The sequence below is a fragment of the Nyctereutes procyonoides genome, unplaced genomic scaffold, assembly GCF_905146905.1.
Source record: "Nyctereutes procyonoides isolate TBG_1078 unplaced genomic scaffold, NYPRO_anot_genome, whole genome shotgun sequence".
NCBI classification, from domain to species: Eukaryota; Metazoa; Chordata; class Mammalia; order Carnivora; family Canidae; genus Nyctereutes; species Nyctereutes procyonoides.
In genome coordinates, this window is record NW_026575048.1 from 39440463 (window position 1) to 39462565 (window position 22103).

The following is a 22103-nucleotide window of genomic DNA, read 5'->3' on the forward strand; positions in this document are numbered from 1 at the left end:
GACCACTGAGCCATGGGGCAGGTCAATAAGGAGGATGATGACCTCCCAGGCAAGGGGACTTTGAGGGAGAAAACAAAGCCCTGAAGGGTATGAGAGACAAACCCTGGGCTGGAGGCCTCAGGCAGGAGAGTGCTAGGGGATTAGTGGAGATGAGAGGAGGACCCAGCCACAAGGACAAGGGACCAAAACTTGATGCTGAGGCAGCTGGGGCTTTAAGCAGAATAATCTAGTTGACAGTTCCCAAAGTGTGGTTCGGGGACCCCCATAGGTCTTTAAGATCATTCTAGGGGGTCTGTGTGTTTAAAACTATTTTCATGGTAATGCTAAGGTATATTTGCCTTCTCTACTCATGCTGAGTGTGCAGTGGAGTTTTCCAGAGGCTACATGATGCGCGATGGTATCACCACTCTGATGTTAACATATAATGGGTTTTATTTTATTTTGGGGGTATTTCTTTTAATGAATTAATACATATTTTTACAATTCCCCACATTAATATCAAATACAGTAAGTAAATAACGATAGATATGACTCATATAAACAAAACTCTTTGGGCTCCTCAATAACTGTAGCGTGTGCCAATATACAATTCTGTGTGCACCATGCAGTGTCTGTGCGCACATGTGTGTGGGGGCACATGACTGTGTATGTCAGTGAATAAATGTGTTTTTTTCTGGAATGGGAATCCAAAGTGCTCGTTCAGTTCTCTAAGTAATGATACACCAAACGCAAAAGTGGTAAATCATTGGCTTGAAGGGGCAGAAAAATCAAACACCGTGACTGAGCAACAGTCCACCAGGAGGTGGGTTTTGAGGGAAATGACATGACTTTAGACAAGTAACATAATCCCTTTGTCTCTAATTTGGGAATAATAATATTAGTCTATCGACCTTAGCAAGAAACTATATGTGAAAACACTTTGTACATCAGAGATGACTCAGAGACCATCAAAATCTATGCCAATGTTAGTTTCTAAAATCCATGGAATTCACCTTTCTCAGACCTTTGCACCCTGACCTCTACCCTTGCTGCAGTGAAGTGAGGAAATGTGAAGTCTTTGGCTGGTGTTCGCAGCTTCCCTTCCAATCACACTCTGGATAGTGGAATGCAGAGAGAAGACAGGATCTGGGCTCATCTCTTGATTGAGGTAATACCTGCACGTTCACGCATCACTTGTTCTTGCATTATTTGGCTGAGGGCCTGCCTGGCAGCTTGACTAGACTCCTGCCTAGAAGTGGGATGAAATGAGAATAGGCCAGGACTTGTTACTCCCGATGGAGTCATTCCCAGAGACTTAACTTCCCCCTCTCCCATAGGTAGCTTGCACAATTACTTCAATATCCTTCCTATGGGAAATGATAATCTTATTTTCCTATGCTTCTTTCACAGGCCTTGGAGTATTGAATATTTAGCAGGGACTCTGTACCCAAGCCAGGCCAGGTGCAGGAAGGGGCTGGGATCAGGCCTCAGGCCTCCCCTGGGCAACGATTTCAGGCAAGAAAGGTAAGAATGATGAATGCCCAGTGGCCCATGATACCTGGAGCCCTCATCCTATAAAGTTTGCAGTTGAGTGCTAGAAAACCATAAAGATCTCTATTTTAAAGAAAACATCCTCTTTATTGATAACAAGCTTAGGAAGATTTAAGTGAGCAAATTCCTAACAATACTTCCTCCAACGTCTAAGCCAGCTTTTGTTCTCAAATACCAGGTGTGAATTTCTCAATGTTGTATCTTCATGAAACACAGCAAGTTTAAACATAACCATCCTACAACTGCCCACCTCTGAATTCTGTTTTATGTTCTGCAAATGGCTAAGACCTTTCCAAAGGTGTTAATTAATCTTTCAATAGCTTTCTATTTAACAGCCAGAAACTTGACCAAGCTATGTGATCCTTATAAAACCTTAGACTATTTGGGAGCCAGTAAGAAGATGAAGTCCAAGAGATGTGGGTTTGGATTAGCTGGTGACCTAATAGTTGGTAAGCTATTTAACATCTCTAAGCCTTGGTGTCCTCACTTGTAAAAGCGGACTCAAAGTTTATTCACTAAATACATTATTGAATGTTTAATGCATGCCAGGCGCTCTTGGGGGGATGCCAGGCATACAAGGGCAAACAAGACAGACATGCCCCCTGCTCTCATTGAACTTATCACAGGACCTGGATACTAAACAGAGATCACATATCTAAGTCATTAATTCCAATTGCAATAACAGCATCTACCTCTGAAGATGTGGGGTTAAAAGAGGCAACCCCAAAACTTGTGTCCTAATACTATTTATTAGTTTTGTTAATAGTCCTAATCTGTATAAATATATGTTGTGCATTGGTTCCTCCCTTATTTTTTGCACATATTTAAGTGGTTAGAAGCAACAACAGGCATGTGACTTCAATGTGTGTCCCTTACAGCAGATGGGAAGGCAAGCATCTCTCCTGTGTTGGGGACATTGGCTTAACCTAAGGAAAGAAGCTGAATTTGTTGCTCATTGCTGGCAAAAACAGTTTAGCATTAACATTAACTGGACTGGCAGTGCTTCTCCTGTGAGTCCTGAGCCGCAGGGGAATGGAAGATGCGGGCACAGAGTTTTGCAGAGGGTCTCTGAATTCTTTTTTTTTTTTTTGGTCTCTGAATTCTGACGTGCATCAGGTTTTCACTTTTCCACAGAGCGAAAGCATATTTTACCCACATATGGACCTCATTATAATCTATGTAGATGCTGATGTGATTAATGCAGTATAGATTCCTTTAAATAAATTGTTGAAGTCTTACCAGCGTTTTTTAATTACATGCTTTCTCAATCAAATCTTATCCTGTCTCTTCCTGGCTTAAATCCTTTAACAGCCCTTCATTGCTCAGGATAAAGTCCAAATTCCCTCCCAGGCACAGCCTGATTCCGCTGACCTCTCTCGGCATGTGCACCACCCCTGCCCTTGTGGATCCACCAAGTTCTAACACGAAGGCTCTTTCGGTCCATGGCTTTCAACACTCACAGCTCAACTCAATATTTGTTCTAGCCTGAACAGATCTAGAGCTCTTGAGTGGGGAAAAACATCCACCCTTCCTGCAGGCATCATGCCATTTGAAGTGGGCATGGGTCCGCTTGGGCACCTGCTGAAGCAGGTCTCACCTCGGGCTGGTCACTGCTCACCTAGACCACCTGTCCCCTAGACTCCTGTGCACTCTCTCTCTCCCCTTCTCTTTCTGGGAGTTATTGAGGCCCAGGCAAAGGTCAAGTCCCCTAGCTTCTTCCTCCGTCACCAGTGCAGCAACCCTGCCTTACTGCCCCTCCAAACGAGTACAGAAGCCATTTTCTGAATCAAAACCATTTTCCTTTCAAGGATTTCAGAAAGAAACAATTTCAGAAATCACAAACTTCTTGATGTCAGTTTTCTACGAACTCTCTTTCTTTAATGTTACATGGAAACCCAAGCTTCATAATGGCCCATGTCTTTACACGTGTTTAGGCATAAGAATTATTCAAATCCCCAGTGAAAGAGTTGCTGATAGAGATGGGGAGAGCCATTATACTCCTCTCCCACCCTAAAACCCTCCAAAGGATGAAAAAGAGAAACAACCCCATTTTTTAAAAGATGAGAGGGGCGCCTGGGTGGCTCAGTCAGTTAAACATCTGCCTTTGGCTCAGGTCATGATCCCAGGGGCCCTGGGATCCAGTCCTGTATTGGGCTCCCTGCTCAGTGGGGAGTCCCTTCTCCCTCTGCCTGCCACTCCCCCTGCTTGTGCTCTCTGTTACTCTCTCTCTCTGTGTGTCAAATAAATAAATGAAACCTTAAAAAAAAAAAAGATGAGAAAAAAGGGAGCAATCACTCCATTTTTTTATTATGAAATTTAATGCTAACAAAGAATGTTCTCAACATATATGAAAAATTTAACTAATCACAGTAAAATGAACACATGTACCTATCAACCTGCTTTTAAAAAATTTGATTTAAGTAGTGCCTTAGAAGGTCCTGTGTGTACTTGTCCCGTCACACCCCTTACTCTCCCTCTGAGTAATAACTTCTATCCTGAATTTTGACTTAATCATTCCCTTCTTTTTCTTCAGAGATTTGCTCTTCATGTATATTTTCCTACACGATATATTTTAAGTTGAGAGTTTTTGCATTTATGGAAATACATATTTCCATTTTCCATATATACATTTATGGAGTATATATTCTGTGACTTTTCACTCAACTGTATGGGTTTTTTTATTATTTATGATAGTCAGAGAGAGAGAGAGAGAGAGAGAGAGAGAGGCAGAGACACAGGCAGAGGGAGAAGCAGGCTCCATGCACCGGGAGCCCGATGTGGGATTCGATCCCGGGTCTCCAGGATCGCGCCCTGGGCCAAAGGCAGGCGCCAAACCGCTGCGCCACCCAGGGATCCCTCAACTGTATGTTTTTAAGAACCACCTATGCTGCTATGTGCAGCTTTATAGTTCACTCTTTTTTTTTTACGTTTATTTATTTAAGTAATCTCTACACCCAACATGGGGCTTGAGCTCATGACCCCGAGATCAAGAGTCACACACTCTTCCAACTGAATCAGCCAGATGCTCCTAGTTCACTCATTTTTATTGATGAATTGCATTCCATTGTATGAATATGTGACCCTGTATTTACCTGCTGTCTGGTAGCTGTCATTTGTTTCCAGCTTTTTGTTATTACAGAGTATGTTTAACATTCTTGTACCTGTCTCCAACTTCAATGACACAAAGAAGCTGTAGACTGCCAAGGACACTGTTCTGGAAAGGCTTTTTTTTTTTTTTTTTTTTTTTTTTGCTTTTTTAAAAAAAATCTATTTATTTGAGACAGAGAGCACAAGCAGGAGGGGCAGAGGGAGGGAGGGGGAGAGAGAGAGAGAGAGAGAGAGAGAGAGAGAATCTCAAGCAGACTCCACGGTGAGTGCAGAGCCTGACTTAGAGCTCGATATCACGACTGGAGCCAAAACCAAGAGTCGATGCTTAATTGACTGTGCTACCCGTTGCCCCTAGAAAGCCCTTTTTAAAAAAAGATTTTATTTACTTATTAATGAGAGACACACAGAGAGAGACAGAGACATAGGCAGAGGGAGAAGCAGGCTCCCTCTGGAGAGTCTGATGCAGGACTCGATCCTAGGATTCCTGGATCACGACCTGAGCCAAAATCAGATGCTCAACCACTGAACCACCCAGTCATCCCTGGAAAGCCCATCTTAATGGTTCATTGTTTGGAACCGTAAGACAAGCATCTGGAATTACTCCAGAGAAGTACCCTACCCTTCTGGATATAGGCAATAGGGAAGTGGAAGTAATGGAGAAGCCAGGTATAAGTGCCATATTCATTATCCACGTCCCAGCCTTCTACATGAAGGAATCTGCTGTGGGTGAGGAGAGAGAAGGGGGGGAAAGAGGGGACAGTGATTATCAGAAAGCCTGGTGTACACTGAATATTTGTGTCCCCTCAAAATTCCTATGTTGAAACCTAATCCCTAAATTGATAATATTTGGAGGTGGAGCCTTTGGGAGGTGATGAGGTCATGAGGGTGAAGCCCTCATGAATGGGATTAGTGCCCTTTTAAAAGAGACCTCAGAGAACTCTCACGCCCTTTATAGCATGTATAGATACAGCGCAAAGATGTCTATCTACGAACCAGGTGGGGTCTTTCCAGATACCAAATCTATGGGTGCCTCCATCTTGGACTTCCCAGGCTCCAGAACTGTGAGAAAGAAATGTTGTTTAAGCACCCAGTTGGTGGTGTTTTTTTTAAAGCAGCCCAAACAGACTAAGACAAAGCCTATCTTAGGGAGTATTACCACACTGACTTCCTACATCCTAAAAACTGGGGCAATATGGCCCCAGACAAAAGCAAAAGCAGATTTGGTGACAGTGTTCAAGGAAAATAGACAATTTAAAACTGTGGTCTGTTCAGACCACTGGCCTCATCTTTCTCCAAACTGATTTTTAACAAAACTGGTCTCTTTCAAAGATGAGCAATAATCAGAAAGACTTAGGCATGCATAATTAGTGCAACTTCTAGGTAAACAAGCCAATATTTATAGCCTCTCCTTCCCCAAACCCTAGTAAAATGACAGTGAGAAAATATAAAAGGGCCTAGTCCCTGAAGGAGCAAGAGACAAGTAAATTAGCAAAGTGGAGGAAGATATGGCTTATGGTGTCTGAGGACCACGTGAAGGCACCAGATACTGTGTAAAGTGGGAGCATAGGGTGAAAATAGCTATTAGATCTCAGGCCTTTTCTTCTACCCCTTAAAGCAAAGTGACCGCCAGCCCAAATAGGAAACTGTAGATTCAGGCTCTGTAGGAACTAATCTGAAAGGCTCTTGGGGTCGCCTGGGTGGCTCAGTGGTTGAACATCTGCCTTTGGCTCAGGTCATGATCCTGGGGTCCTAGGATCAAGTCACGCATTGGGCTCCCAGCGAGGAGCCTGCTTCTCCCTCTGCCTATGTCTCTGCCTCTCTCTCTGTGTCTCTCATGAATAAATTTAAAAAAATCTTAATAAGTAAAAAAACAAATAAATCAGAAAAGCTCTCTATTTGGGGACACATGTTGTAAGGGGTTGGTGATGTCATGTGCAATCAGAAACACAGGGATCGAGATTAAATCTATGTTATCTTATGACCCAGCAATGTCATAGTGGGAAAACACCTACATGAATCAAAAATATAGGTCCACCAAAACTTATATGTAAATGTTCATAGTACTTTTTCATCATAGCCAACATGTGTAAACAACCCAAATGTCCCCTGACTGATGAACAGATAAGCAAAATGTTGTGCATCCATACAATGAAATATTACTTGGCCATAAAAAGGAATAAAGGACTGGCAAGTACTACATGAGCCAACCTTAAAAGCATTATGCTAAGTGAAAGGAGCCAATCACAAAGGAGGACTTATTATATAATTACATTTACATGTAATGTCTATAATAGGCAAATCCAGAGACAGGAAGTAGATTAGAGGTTGGCAGGACCTAGGAAAGGGGAGTGGGGATGACTGCTAATGGATCTAGACGCAGATAGCACTGATGGTTGCACCACTCTGAATATACTAAAGACCAATGAGCTGTATGCTTCAAAAAGGTCGATTTTTTTTAAAGATTTATTTATGATAGACACACACACACACACACACACACACACACAGAGAGAGAAAGAGAGAGAGGCAGAGACACAGGCAGAGGGACAGGCAGGCTCCATGCCAGGAGCCCGACGCGGGACTCGATCGGGGACTCCGGGACTGTGCCCCGGGCCAAAGGCAGGCGCCAAACCGCTGAGCCACCCAGGGATCCCCCAAAAAGGTAGATTTAATTATATGTGAATTATATCTCACTAAAAAGAGGGAAGGGAAAAGTGAAAACCTATAAGATCCTCCACAACTTTAGCTTTAAGTCCAGAGAGTCAAATTAAGAGATTTTAAATTACGCCTCAGTTGAATTACAATAGTAAATTACTGGAAACAGTGGAAATGTTTGCCAAGAGATTGGGTTAAAAAATATGCTATATCATGCCAATGGAATGCAATGCAGCTACTTAAATAATGTGGGGGAGATATATTTAATGACATAAAAATACATATGACATATAGGACATGAAGGAAACAGATTGCAAAATAGAATGTATATTGTCATCTTATATTGGAAGGGAAAATTATGTATGTATCTCTCTGGAAGTATAGATACCAAAATGTTAACCCAGGGGAAAAGAAAAGAAAAGAGTAAATATGTCTCCTGAATGGTGGAACCTCTAGCCTTTTTCTCTCACTCTGCTCCTAGAGCATAAATGGCCTTCATCTCCCCCTCAAAAAGAAGAGAGACACATAAGCAAAAAAACAGATGAAAAACATACATCAGAAGAGGGATTGCTTCAGGAAACAGAGTCCAACAAATAATTCTCCGTGATCTTAAAGAATGTGAGATGAAACAATCTCTCTTTGACAAGAGAGCTCAAAGAAAAGATGCAAGAGTGCAAAAAAGAGATTTCAAGGCCACAGGAAGAGATGAAAAGTTGGCTGGCCTAGTTCAGAAAGAAAGTAAGAAAAAATAGCAATGTTATAGAGATACATACATCAGTAGAAACAATAAGAACTGGAATAAATCCAGCTGAAAAAGTTTTCTGAATGAATACAACTGAGAACACAAATGAAAAGAACATGAAACAGAAAGAAAGCATTGTAAAAACATTTAGAGGAAAGATGATTGAGGAAGACATGTATGAAGGATACAAATACAGATACAGAGGTTAAAATAAAAAAAGATAAACAGAGCACAAAAGATGTATACGTGGCAGTCCTAAAGTAGAAAATACAATAAATGGAACAGAAAAAAATAGTCACGGATGTTCTAGAAGCTTTCCTGAAATAAATATTTGAATCTACAGATTGAAAAGACAGGCCATACCCCAGGAAAAAAAAACAATACAGATTGATCATAGAAAAATTTGCTTTTCTCCAGTATTTATTCTATTATAGTGGAATGTTTTTAGCTGGATATATAGTCACCCAGAATGAAGACTGTATTTCCCAGTATTCCTGCAGTCAGGGAGGGTCATATGACCAAGATACATCCAATGGGATGTGAGCAAAAAATTACTGTGTGCAACTTTTGGATATATCCCTAAAGGGAAGGAATGTGATCTCTTTCTCTTTCCTCTTTCTTACTGGCTAGAGTATACATCTCTGTCTATGGACAAGGTCAACACCCTAGGGATGGTGGGAAAGCAACAAAATAGAAAAAGCCTGAACCCCTGACAATTTCATTAGATAATTGCTACTGTATTGGTTTATATCATTAAATGAGGAACAAATACATTCCTTTCTCTTAAAGCCACTGTTATTTTGGGTTTGTGTCTGAATCTCTGCCCTAAACATTACACTGATTAAGGTATATATTGGTGAAATTGCTGAATTTCAGAGCTAAAGAAAGAATCTTAAGTATATCCAAGGAGAAGAAGCAAGTTATGTACTAGGAATAAAAGGCATTTATTTAGCCTTCGACTTCCCTCAAAGCAACACTCAATGCCAGAAGACAGAGGAGCAATGTCTGGAAAGATCTAAAGGAAAGAATAACCCAAGAATTTTTATTCAGTTTGCCCTTTAAGTATAATGACACAGACCCTTTGCAGCATGCAAGAATCCATGAGACCTGTATGAAAGCAGACTACTTGATGACAAAACCCCACCAATGAAGGGATGATTCCAAACATAGGAATGGAGAAGTCATGGAAAAAGAACAATAACAATTGTGTTCCAATTATACACAGAGCCAACCAGACAACTGTGGGAGTTGTGGTAAAAGAATGGAATGTAAATATTATTAACCTTTTCTATGTGAAAATGATACAACCAACAAAATTAGGAGGACACAAGGGAAGAGGAAATGGGGGGAAAGTAGAAGTGTATTAATTTCCTCATATTTGTTGGCTGGAAGTCAATTGACATTGTCTAAAGGTGAAATATGCTTTTTAAAATGACTCAAAACTCTTAATGTTATCATTTTCCTTAATTCAAAGGGCCGTTTTTAGGAACCCGTATTTTTCGTGTCAAAAATATTTTCTGAAGTTCATGAATTCCTTTAAGTTTTTCCTCCTAGGGATCCCTGGGTGGCACAGCGATTTGGCGCCTGACTTTGGCCCAGGGCGCGATCCTGGAGACCCGGGATCGAATCCCATGTTGGGCTCCCTGCATGGAGCCTGCTTCTGTCTCTGCCTCTCTCTCTCTCTCTCTCTCTCTCTCTCTCTCTCTCTCTCTCTGTGTGACTATCATGAATAAATAAATAAAATAAAAAAGTTTTTCCTCCTGACAAAAGACTTTTGTTTAAAAAAAAAAAACGTCGGGATCCCTGGGTGGCGCAGTGGTTTGGCGCCTGCCTTTGGCCCAGGGCACGATCCTGGAGACCCGGGATCGGATCCCACGTCGGGCTCCCGGTGCATGGAGCCTGCTTCTCCCTCTGCCTGTGTCTCTGCCTCTCTCTCTCACTGTGTGCCTATCATAAATAAATTAAAATTAAAAAAAAAAAACGTGATCCCATTTTTTTGGTAGTGCTATTGTGGGTATTTCCATTCTCTGTAAAACTATGTATTTTTTTCACCTATGCAAACACACACACTTTCTTTTATCCTCATACTTATCTGTGTATTTGCAGGTAGAAACATCTGGAATGATGGTCCCTACATGCCAACAGTTAATTGTCTCTGAGTGGTGGAATTGAGACCAAATTTATTTTTGTTTTTTACTTTTCTTTTGACAATTTTTGGCATGCTTCAAATTTTTGTAATACAGTAAAAGTTCAATAACCAAGCATAGATCCAACTTGGAACATGCCGGGTAATTAGAAATTCTGGATTGCTAATTTCCTGGGTATTTGTCTATTGCTATTCCAAGGTACAATTTCACAAATATATTTGTAATGTACTTCATTATGGTTTTTTCACCTTAAAAGTATAATGATTTAAGTAACCTGTATACTAAAATAGTATATTTTATATACTATGTAATATATATATTACAAATATAATTGGCCATAGTAAAAACACACTAATAATTCAATCCCTGAAAATACAATAAACATTGTAGATTATAATTAAGTATATTACAGTAGATGCACTACCTGAGTGAAGTTGAAACCTCTATCTTTGAAGAGGTATATTTATAAATAATTCAGAAAAGCAATTGTATCTGTAACTTAAACTGAAATTTCTTTTTATTATTTTTTTCTTTTTTAAAAAACAGATTTATTTATTTATTTGAGTAGGGGTGCAGAGTGAGAGGGAGAGAGAGAATCCCTAGCATACTCCATGCTGAGTGTGGAGCCTGAGGCAAGCTGGATCCCACAACCCCAAGATCATGACCTGAGCCGAAACCAATAGTTGGATGCTTAACAGACTGAGCCACTCAGGTGCTCCTGAAATTTCCTTTTATTATCAAGACTTTTTGCAGCATACACAAAAATTTAACTTAAAAACTTGTATTGTGGGATCCCTGGGTGGTGCAGTGGTTTGGCGCCTGCCTTTGGCCCAGGGCGCGATCCTGGAGACCCGGAATCGAATCCCACGTCGGGCTCCCGGTGCATGGAGCCTGCTTCTCCCTCTGCCTATGTCTCTGCCTCTCTCTCTCTCTCTCTCTCTGTGACTATCATAAAGAAATAAAAATTTAAAAAAAAAAACTTGTATTGTTCAAAACCAAAATTGTTTGCTCCATTATAAAAAGAAAATTCAAGGCCTGACTGGCTCTGTCAGTAGATCATGCAACTCTTGATCTCTAGGTTGTAAGTTTGAGCCCCGCATTAGGTGTAGTAATTACTTAAAAATAAAACCTTAAAAAAAAATGATGGGCACCTGGGTGGCTCAGTCAGGTACCTCTGCCTTCAGCTGAGGTCACGATCCCATGATCCCATGATTGAGTCCTGCATCTGGTTCCTTGCTCCCCTGGGAGCCTGCTTCTCCCTCACCCTCTCCCTCTGCCTGCCTCTCCCCCTGCTTGTGCTCTCTGTCAAGTAAATAAAGAAACTCCTTAAAAAAAAAAAATGACCACAATGGATGTTAATGGGTGAACAGAATTCATCAGATGATTTTACTTAGTAAATTCTTAATTGTTAGACAATAAGGTCATTTCCAATTTTTTTTGCTAATATAAACAGTTTGTTTGCATCCTTAACTCTTTCTCTGAGATAGATTCCTAGGAGAATCACTGGATCAAGAGAATGTATATTGCCAGAGTATTTTATATTTATTGCCAAGTTCTTCCAGAAAGTCCTTGCTAGTTAGGCATCCCCACCTGCACTTCAGGAAAGAAAGTTCTCCCTTCCCACACCCTCACTGTCATGGGGTATTATTCTAGGCGAGAAGAACTCTAAAGTTTCTTCTCAGGTGCCTGGGGAAATGCCCCCACTAACTAAAGACTTGGACTCTAATGTATGCCCCTAGAGACTGGCCAGTGGGGACAGGACATTGGGCCGGCTACTGCAGTCTTGGTGCAACCCAGTGTCCAAATGGCTATGCCCAATGGACAGACCTAGCCCTGATTCCCTTGCCTTGCTCCTCCTCCATCTCTGATTTCCCCCACACTGCTCTTCAGAAGCCACCTCCACGTGGGCCTGCTTGTGCTTGGCACCACATCGAGTTTAAATTGCTCAGTGAATTGGCACCCCTCCCTCCCAGACAGGAGTTCCCGGAGGGCAGGAAGCACATCTGCCTTGGCCACCGAAGAATTTCCACTTCAGGGAGCAGCGCCAGGCACCTTGTTTAATGAAGGGATAGAAGAGGCTGGGAATCAGAAGCCACTGACGGATTAACTAGACACTGCAGAGTCTTCTAGGCCTCTCTGCCTCTCCTCACTCTCCTTATAACCTGTGACAAGCCAACTTTTGTTTCTCAAAACCATTCCCTCCCCCAAATGCATGTGCTACCCTGCCTCATTCAGGTCCTTAGGGCAAATCACTTCAACAATTAGCTTGCCCCTTAGCTGGTCGCCTTGCTTCCCACGCCCTCCTGTCTTAGCTCATTAATTCTCACATTCCATGGTTCTTTTTTGAAACATAAAGATCTGACCCCAAGATCTCCCTGCTTATAAACCTTCAGGGCTTCCCATTCCCTCTAGAATCCTTTCAGTGGAAATTTTTGGCCATTTACCACTCTGTTTTGACCTTATCTTCCACCAGGACTCTGATGACCCTATTTTATTTTTTTTTTTTTTATTTATTTATGATAGTCACAGAGAGGGAGAGAGAGAGAGGCAGAGACATAGGCAGAGGAAGAAGCAGGCTCCATGCACCGGGAACCCGACGTGGGATTCGATCCCGGGTCTCCAGGATCGCGCCCTGGGCCAAAGGCAGGCGCCAAACCGCTGCGCCACCCAGGGATCCCTGATGACCCTATTTTAAAGAATACAAAATGAGTCAACCGCCCCCCCCACCGCCAAGAATCCACCTGTATTGATGCTCTTCTTTGTGTATCTAGAATGCTTTCTCCTCTCTAAATTTCTCTTCTGCCAAAGGCCCAGCTCTATTGTCACCTTCTTTCCCTGTCTCTCTAGACGACTCACTGCTACTTTATTCTCTTCCCTCAATTCTTTGTTCACATCTTCACAGAATGTTTTTTTCTAATGGTAGAATATTCAATTGATTATTAGCATTTTCCTAAAATTTCTGAATTCTTTAGGGACTAGAACTGTGTTGTCTTTGTATTTCTTGAGCCTAGAAGCACCTGCCACATAGTGTCTGTAGTAGAGACAGCTTGTTGCCTACCCCAGCATTCATTAGTGATCTCTTTTGGTGTGGTAATCCGCCCAGCTAAAAGGCATTTTCTAGATTCCTTTGTAGCCAGGTGTGCGCATGTGATTAAATTCATTATGTTAAAATGTTAGTGGGGGGCAGCCGGGGTGGCTCAGCAGTTTAGCGTAGCCTTCAACCCAGAGCGTGATCCTGGAGACCTGGGATAGAGTCCCACGTCGGGCTCCCTGAATGGAGCCTGCTTCTCCCGCTCCCTGTATCTCTGCCTCTCTTTTTCTCTGTGTGTGTCTCTCATGAATAATAAATAAAATCTTTTAAAAATAATAAAATAAAATATTAGTGAAAGTATTTCTGGGACTTTCTGGAAGTGTCCTTAAAATAGAAGAGAAATACCCTTCTCACTCTTCATCTTTCCTTCTTCCTCGAAGGCAGTTGTGATAACTGTGACTTGAGCCATACTGAATAGTAAGGGATCTTGGTTTCCCAATGATCAGAAAGACACCATACTATACCTGATTTCCCTACTTCCAGACTTCCTTTACTGTCAAAAGAAACATACAGCTATTAGCTTTTTTCCTCTTATGTGTAGCCAAACATTAACTAGACTGATTCAGTATTCAATAAATGTTTTTTGAATGCAGAGTAACTCCCAAATTATATAATTTTTATTTTGTCTTACCTGCCAGTGAACTTGGAACAAGATTTAGCACTTCATTATATCAATGCATCATCCTTGAAACGTTAATTTCTCTAAACTTTTTAAAACTTGAGTGTAGGTCTGTATTTTTTAATTGTCTTTGCCTATATTTTATTAATTTTGTAAAGTTGGTTCAAATTTGTCTAAAATGTAGATGGGATAAATAAGTCAACTTCCAAGTTGAAGTGTAGATGATCAGGGTGCCTGGACGGCTCAGTCATTTAAACATCTGCTTAGGGATCCCTGGGTGGCGCAGCGGTTTAGCACCTGCCTTTGGCCCAGGGCACGATCCTGGAGACCCAGGATCGAATCCCACGTCGGGCTCCTGGTGCATGGAGCCTGCTTCTCCCTCTGCCTGTGTCTCTGCCTCTCTCTCTCTCTCACTGTGTGCCTATCATAAATAAATAAATAAAATTTAAAAAATTATTTAAAAAAAATAAATAAACATCTGCTTAGGTTGTGATCCCGGAATCCCAGGATAGAGCCCCCCCATTGGGCTTCCTGCTCAACGGGGAGTCTGCTTCTCCCTCTGCCCCTCACCCTGTTCTTGCTCACTCTCTCTCTCTCTCTCTCAATTAAATAAATAAAATCTTAAAAAAATAAAGTGTAGATGACCAAAGCTGAAAGTCCAGGATTGTGGAGCAGCAGAATCACACCTAAAAAGTTGGTTCTGCTCTACTCTGGCTCTTCCCCAGGGATTGCCTCAGCAGGCTGTCTTCCAGCAGAGTTTGTCAGCATCCTTCACTGTGACCCAATGTGGGCCAGGGCACACCCCCAAAGGAAGTTTAGTTTTGGTAAGTGGGTGTGACAATAGAAAGGCTGAGTCGGAGGAAAGAAGATGAAGAAGGTTGACCAATTGAAAGGTGCATAGAATCAAAGAATAAGACCTTGTTATATGGGTGGGGAGCCCCAGGCCCAGGGATAGAAGTGACAGGCAGAGATCATGTGGTTAATGTTTTAGCTGTGATTCTTTTAGTTTTAAGCAATAAAAAACAACTCTGACAAATTTAATCACAAAAAGAAGTATTTATTAGAAACCCAGTCAGGTTGCCCCTGGCACCCATGGAAGAATTTCAAGTGCTGGGTAAGGACTTCTTACCATGGAGGGTGAGGACTGACTTTCCACAGACCACACCCTGTCACCCCCTCACACCACCCCCAAGCCCTTCATCATCCCAGTGGATTACGTTCCCCTTCCTTCACAATTCTATTTTCCCCAGAGTAACTGAATGTCTTGTTTTTTCATTTGCCTGGTTTTCTACATACTTCTTATTAATTCAGTCTCAAACTCCTCCCTCCCCCTAGAGTGGTATAAATCTCTCATCATGTTCAAATGTAATGGATGTTCTATCAGTTTCATCATCTTGAAGAAATCTCTCCAGTGCCTTTGACCTGATCCTGTTTTGTGTAGACAGCTCTTTAGGACTGCTATGTAGGATGGCCATGTGATCTCCCTTGACCATCATCCTGGGGAGGTCTTGTCTGCACAGATATTTAGGAGGGGGGCACAGAAAAGTTTATTAGAAGTCCTATGTACATATGTGTGGCTTGCCACCTCAGGACTTGATTGCAGAGTGAATTGGCTGGGCCAATTCATTGGGAAACCTCTGATGTCAGCATCTCTAGCTCTTTCTTCTTGGGCTCAGTCAGATTTCCCTTTTCTGGGAAACTTTTCTGTTTCTGCCAGTCTCATACTCAGAGGGAATAAGTCTGCCAGTGTTCTGATTGCAGAATGGGGGAAGAGAGGTAGTGGCCTCCTCATTCAGTATATAGGATGTCCCTGTGTAAGTCCCGTTTCCAATATGCCACCTCTGCCCTCAGCTGTGACTGATGTGTCCCAGTCCAGAAAACTTGCTCTATGCTTTCCTAGAGGAGGGGCAGTCGCTCACTAAGGGCAGTGGAAGAGGGGTTGGGGGTCTAATTGCTTCTTTTTAAAAAAAAATATTTATTTATTCATGAGAGACACCGAGAGAGAGAGGCAGAGACACAGGCAGAGGGAGAAGCAGGCTCCATGCAGGGAGCCCAATGTGGGACTCGATCCTGGAACCCAGGATCATGCCCTGGGCCGATGGCAGGTGCTAAACCGCTGAGCCACCCAGGCATCCCAGTCCTCCTGTTTCTATGCTCAGCTTCAACCTTATTCCAAATGATTGGTACCTGCTGCCTCCTATCTCAAGCTCCTGGGGGTTCCAGGGTGTAAACCCCTAGTATCTTGTTTTTGTTTTGTTTTGGTTTGGTTTGGTTTGGTTTATGATTCAACTTTCTCAGGTCTTCTAACTCAGTTATCATTCAACCATCTACTTTACAGCTTCCAACATTTTGTTGCTGTCTCCTCCCAGATTCTCTTTGTTCTTATTCATTTATGCCTTTTCACAAATTCCTCCGCTGTCATTTTAATGGATTTCAGGAGGGAGGGGAAATATTGATTTCTGCTGACTTTCATTGTTTAAAATTTTATGTTGGGACACACTTGCCTCTCCCAATCCCTAGGAAGTGAGCATTAGTCCAGTGTGAGTCACATGTCCTTCCCAAACCAATTAACTTCCGCAAGGAGAGTACTGGTGTGGGAGGTACTGATAGTGTGGTGGGAGTAGAGTCCTATTTTACTAACATGGCAGTTCCCATGGTCACGGACATAGGGAAGGGCAGTCCCCCTAGGAAAGCGACTCTAGAAAGATAGTCCCTCAGGATCTATGACAGCTAGGAAACAGAAGATTGAAATCTGAGGCTCTTTTTGTTCTCCCCATCCTGTTGGTCATCCTAATGAGGACAGAAACAAGAGGGAAGGGACAGGAAAAGGGAGCCATCACAGCTCCTGGGGTAGGAGCTGATGTCCACAGGAAATCTCTGAGTCTCTGCTGCTATTGGATTAGATAAGGGAGGAGATAGTCTACACACAGAAGCTGGAACAGGCAGAGGGACAATGGGGAAGTCTCTAAGAGGGCACGGGATGGGAAAGCCATGGGAGAAACACTCACTTGAGGAGACAGTTGGTCTGCCAAGAGCTCATCAAGAATTTCTGGGAGTCTTTCAGGGGCGGCTCACAGGGACTTAGGAATATATGGGCCCTTCTCTGGCATGAGGGCTGCCCCAAATCTCCCACCAGTTATCTTCTGGGCAACACTAGGTTCGGGGAGATACTGGCATTTTGTGATGCCAACATGGTACATTCATGAGAGACTTGGAGAGAGAGGCAGAGACATAGACAGAAGGAGAAGCAGGCTCCCTCCAGGGAGCTGGATGCAAGACTCAATCCCAGGACCGAGGGATCACACCCTGAGCCGAAGAGAGATGCTCAACCACTGAGCCACCTAGGCATCCCAAGAAGAATGAGATCTTGTGATATGTTAAGGTTATATGAAATTTAAGTTTCAGTGTCTATAATAAAGTCTTACTAGAGCATAGCCATACAGTTTCCTTTATGCCTTGCATATGGCTGCTTCCACGGACCCCACAATGTTTGTCACAACTAGTTGTGCAAAGTCTAACATATTTACTATCTGATTCTTTGCAGAAAAAATATGCTGCTCCCTGGCTTAAGCCATTAAAAAAAAAAAATCTTACTTAAGAAATCTGAGAATAGGCATTTCCGGGGTTTAGTTCAGCAGTTCCACAAAGTTCAGATGCTGAATTGGCATCTCTAAAATTCTCCATCTGGCCTCATAGTCACAAGATGGCTGCATCAGTTTGAAGCATCATAACTATGGCTACGGCCACGTGGTGAATTAGTGGCAGTGATGTGAGAGCCAGTTGTGCCCATCTCTTCTCTACCCCGCATTTAGTGATATCACATTGGTAGTTGGAAGTTGATTGAGATTGAACATGGTGGGAGTATTGATGGCACAGAAGTTGGTAAATAATATAAATCAAGTGTTTTTTTCAGCGCACCACTAATTAGGGATGATTTTTATTGGCTTATACTTTCCCAAGTTTTCTACAATGAACATGAATTAACTTTATAATCAGAAAAAAATATTTTTAAAACAAAAGAGGCCTTACCTTACATTATATAAAAAATTAACATGGGGCAGCCCCAGTGGCTCAGTGGTTGAGTGTCTGCCTTCAGCCCAGGGTGTGATCCTGGAGACCCGGGATCGAGTCCCACATCGGGCTCCCTCCATGGAGCCTGCTTCTCCCTCTGCCTGTGTCTCTGCCCCCCCCCCCTCTGTCTCTCTCATGAATAAATAAATAAAAATCTTTAAAAAAATTAACATGGATGAAAGATGTAAACATAAGAGCTAAAGCTGTAAGACTCTTCGAAGTAAACACAGGGTAAAGGCTTAATGACATTGGTAATGATTTCCTTACATGTGACACTGAATGCATGAACAGAAGTAAAAATATATAAATTAGACTACATCAAAATGAAATTTTCTGTCATCAGAGGACACCACAGACTGAAAAGGCAAACTATGAAATGGGAAAAAATATGTGCAAAACATATTAAGGGATTAAGATCTTAAAGAACTAGGATTTGACAACAAAAAGTAAAACAAATGACTCCATTAAAAAATGGGTGAAGGACTTGAATAGATGTTTTTCCAAAGAAGATACACAAATGGCCAATAAACACACGAAAAGATGTTCAATATTTCAGTATCAGTAATCATTAGGGAAATTAAATCAAAATCACAGTGAGATACCACCTCACATCCATGAGGGTGGCTGCCATAGAAACAGAAAGATTGCCTGGGTGGCTCAGTTAGTTAAGCCAGAGTCCTGGGATCGAGGCCTACATCCAGCTCCCTGCTCTGCGGGAAGCCTGTGTCTCCCTCTCCCTCTGCCTCCCACTCCCCCTGCTTGTGCTCTCTCTTTCTGTCAAATAAATAGAATCTTTTTTAAAAGTTCAAAACAAAACAAAAACAGAAAATAAATGTGGCAAGAGTATGGAGAAATTGGAACCTTTGTACACTATTGGTGGGAATGTGAAATGGTACAGCCACCATGGAGAGCAGTGTCATGGTTTCTCAAAATATTAAAAATAGAATTATTATATGATTTGGTGGCTGCAGACTGGTAACTCAAGTCCCACACTTCTATTTGCCTGAGGGAAAGTATTATATAATCAATATATATGATCATATTATATTATATGATCCACCTCTGGGTATATATCCAAAAGAATTGAAAACAGAGTCTTGGAGAGATATTCATACACCTATGTTCATAGCAGCATTATTTATAAAGGATGAAAGGTGGAAGCAACCTCTGTGTCCATCAATAGATAAGTGGAGAAACAAAATAAGGTATATACATTCATGCAATGAAATATTGTTCAGCTTTTAAAAGGAGGGGCATTCTGACACATGCCACAACATGGTTGAAACTTGAAGACCTTATGCTAAGTGAAACAAGTCAGTCACAAAATGACAATGCATGATTCCAATTATATGAGGTCCCTAGACTCACCAAATTCACAGAGACAGAGAGTTGAATGGTGGTTGCCAGGAGCTGGGGGTGTGAGGGGAAAATGAGGAGTTATTATTTAATGGATACAGAATTTCAATTTTGCAAAATGAAAACAATTCTAGAAACTGGTTACACGACAATGTGGCTATACTTAACATTACTCAATCATACACTTATAAATGGCTAAGATGAGGGCACGTGGGTGGCTCACTGGTTGAGCATCTGTCTTTGGCTCAGGGCATGATCCCAGGGTCCTGGGATCGAGTCCCATATCTGGCTCCCCGATGGGAGCCTGTTTCTCCCTCTGTGTCTCTCGTGAATAAATAAATAAATTTTTTTTAAAAAAATGGCTGAGATGGTAAATTTTATGTTACATGTATTTTACCACAACTAAAACTTTAAAAAAATTTTCTGGAGACAGCGTCTAGAGGCATTTAGAATGTCCCAGAGTCTGACATACCATAGCAGGCTGTCCTACAACACCACCTCTGACAAAAGTAGGCTGTCCGGAACCCCTGATAATAGAATTGTTTATCTTTATACCAAGAAGATTAGGAAAGCACCAAGTGTGTGTGTGGTGTGTACCCAGACTGACATCGAGAGGAGAGACCTCACTTTCCTATGAAGTTTTCTCAAACGAACAAACATGTCAGCAGGGCCTTTGGTGGTTCCCTGTCTGCTCAATGTGTCTGGGACGGGACCAAGTGTGCTTTCCTTACCAAGGAGCAGAAGTATGAAAGTGTTGAAACAGAACACAAGCACAGAGTCAGAAAGCCAAATCTAAAAGGGAAGCTTTTTTTTAGTAATTTCATTTCATGGGATCCCTGGGTGGCTCAGTGGTTTGGCGCCTGCCTTTGGCCCAGGGCGCGATCCTGGAGACCCGGGATCGAGTCCCACGTCGGGCTCCCGGCATGGAGCCTGCTTCTCCCTCCTCCTGTGTCTCTGCCTCTCTCTCTCTCTCTCTTTCTATGTCTATCATAAATAAATAAATAAATCTTTTTAAAAAAAAGTAATTTTATTTTATTTTATTTTTTGTAAAAGTTCATTTAAGCCTGAGGTGGAAAGTGGGGTTAAACAAAATATTTTGAGGGACGCCTGGGTGGATCAGTGGTTGAGAGTCTACCTTTGGCTCAGGGTGTGATCCCGCGGTCACAGGATCGAGTCCCACATTGGGCTGTCTGCATGGAGCCTGTTTCTCCCTCTGCCTATGTCTCTGCCTCTCTGTGTGTGTGTTTCTCATGAATAAATAAATAAAATTTAAAAAATATATTTTTTGAGTCTAGGTGAATCCAAACTCCAGGACAGATTGACTTCCAAGGTAACTGATCACATCAGCTGGTAACTTGGACTGGACAGTGAAATCTCTAAAGACCACAGGAGCTGGACTTCTGGGCCATTTGGGTTAGAAGCAGAAGCAAAGGTCCTGCCCCCTTCTGATCTAGGGGTCTCCTTTCTGAAACAGTGAAAAATACCTGCTAGGATTACCACATGGTGGTCTATTTTAATGTTCACCTATAAATAATACTTTCACAGAAAAGATACAATAAAATATAATTGTACTTTTCACAGAATTTTAAAGAAATAGGAGTCCCGGGCAGCCCCGGTGGCGCAGCGGTTTGGCGCCGCCTGCAGCCTGGGGTGTGATCCTGGAGACCGGGGATCGAGTCCCATATCGGGCTCCCTGCATGGAGCCTGCTTCTCCCTCTCCCTCTGCTTGTGTCTCTGCCTCTCTCTCTCTGTGTGTGTCTATGAATAAATAAATAAAATCTTTAAAAAAAAAAAAAAAAAAAGAAATAGGAGTCCCTTGTGCATTACACATAGGAAGGCCAGTCACTACGCCACACTGTGTCTTTTTTGTCATTTCTCTTAGGGCTCTTCTGTGAGTGTATATATCATCCTATTGGGAAATAACATCAAGACTCCACATGTGAGGGCAGCCCGGGTGGCTCAGCGGTTTAGCGCTGCCTTCAGCCCAGGGTGTGATCCTGGAGACTCAGGATCGAGTCCCACATCGGGGTCCCTGCATGGAACCTGCTTCTCCCTCTGCCTGTGTCTCTGCCTCTCTCTCTCTCTCTCTCTCTCTCTCTCTTTCTCTCTCTCATGAATAAACAAATAAAATGTTTTTTAAAAAAGACTCTACATTGAGACCTGTTATAGAAGGGAGACCAGAGCCTGCTTGCCTTCCTGCCAGCCGCCCAATACCCACCTCCATGATTGGACTCAGAAGGAAGCCATTTGGGGCCTGAGAGAGAGCACAGTCTATTTGAGAGGCCTGGTCAGACTGACCCAGTCCTCAGAATTGATTTGGGCTTTACGGGTGGACAGCCATGCTCCCCAATGTCTGATCCTCAGTCTTCTCTTTCCTCTCTACACAGATTCAGCAATTTCATGGGTGTCTCTAAGCGTCCACTTCGGCATGCCTTATCTGGTAACTCCAGTCCCATGCTTCCACCTGCCCAAGGGAAAGGTCCACTTTGCTGCCTGACCAACTCTGGCCCCAAAGCTCAATGCTCCAAACTGACCTCATCATTCTACCTCCCAGACCTGAAGCCCGGAATGATTTTCAGCTCCCACCTCTCCCTTGGCACAGGGACCCAGCTCATCACCACGCACAGTCACCCACTGCTGGTAATGGCTTTCATCCCATTGTAAATGGCTGTGAGATTGGTGTGGGTGTATAACCTGTCAGGCAGATTGGGCATAATGGGACCCCGCCTGGGATAGGTTGGTGTCAGTCTGGAAATCTGTCACCAACAGCAAAACCGGTGTGTA

The 22103-nt window shown here is 42.5% G+C and overlaps 1 long non-coding RNA gene across 2 annotated transcripts; it reads left to right on the plus strand.

Moving 5' to 3' along the window:
* The first annotated feature begins 1069 nt into the window (after nt 1–1069).
* Nucleotides 1070–21747, plus strand: LOC129511076 (uncharacterized). 2 transcript variants are annotated; one of them, XR_008664746.1, is made up of 4 exons: nt 1070–1147; nt 1390–1503; nt 1851–1979; nt 21707–21747. It is a non-coding gene; the product is annotated as an uncharacterized LOC129511076 (long non-coding RNA). The 2 variants fall into 2 exon arrangements; XR_008664747.1 differs by lacking the exon at nt 21707–21747 and adding an exon at nt 7775–7835.
* Nucleotides 21748–22103: the final 356 nt, after the last annotated feature.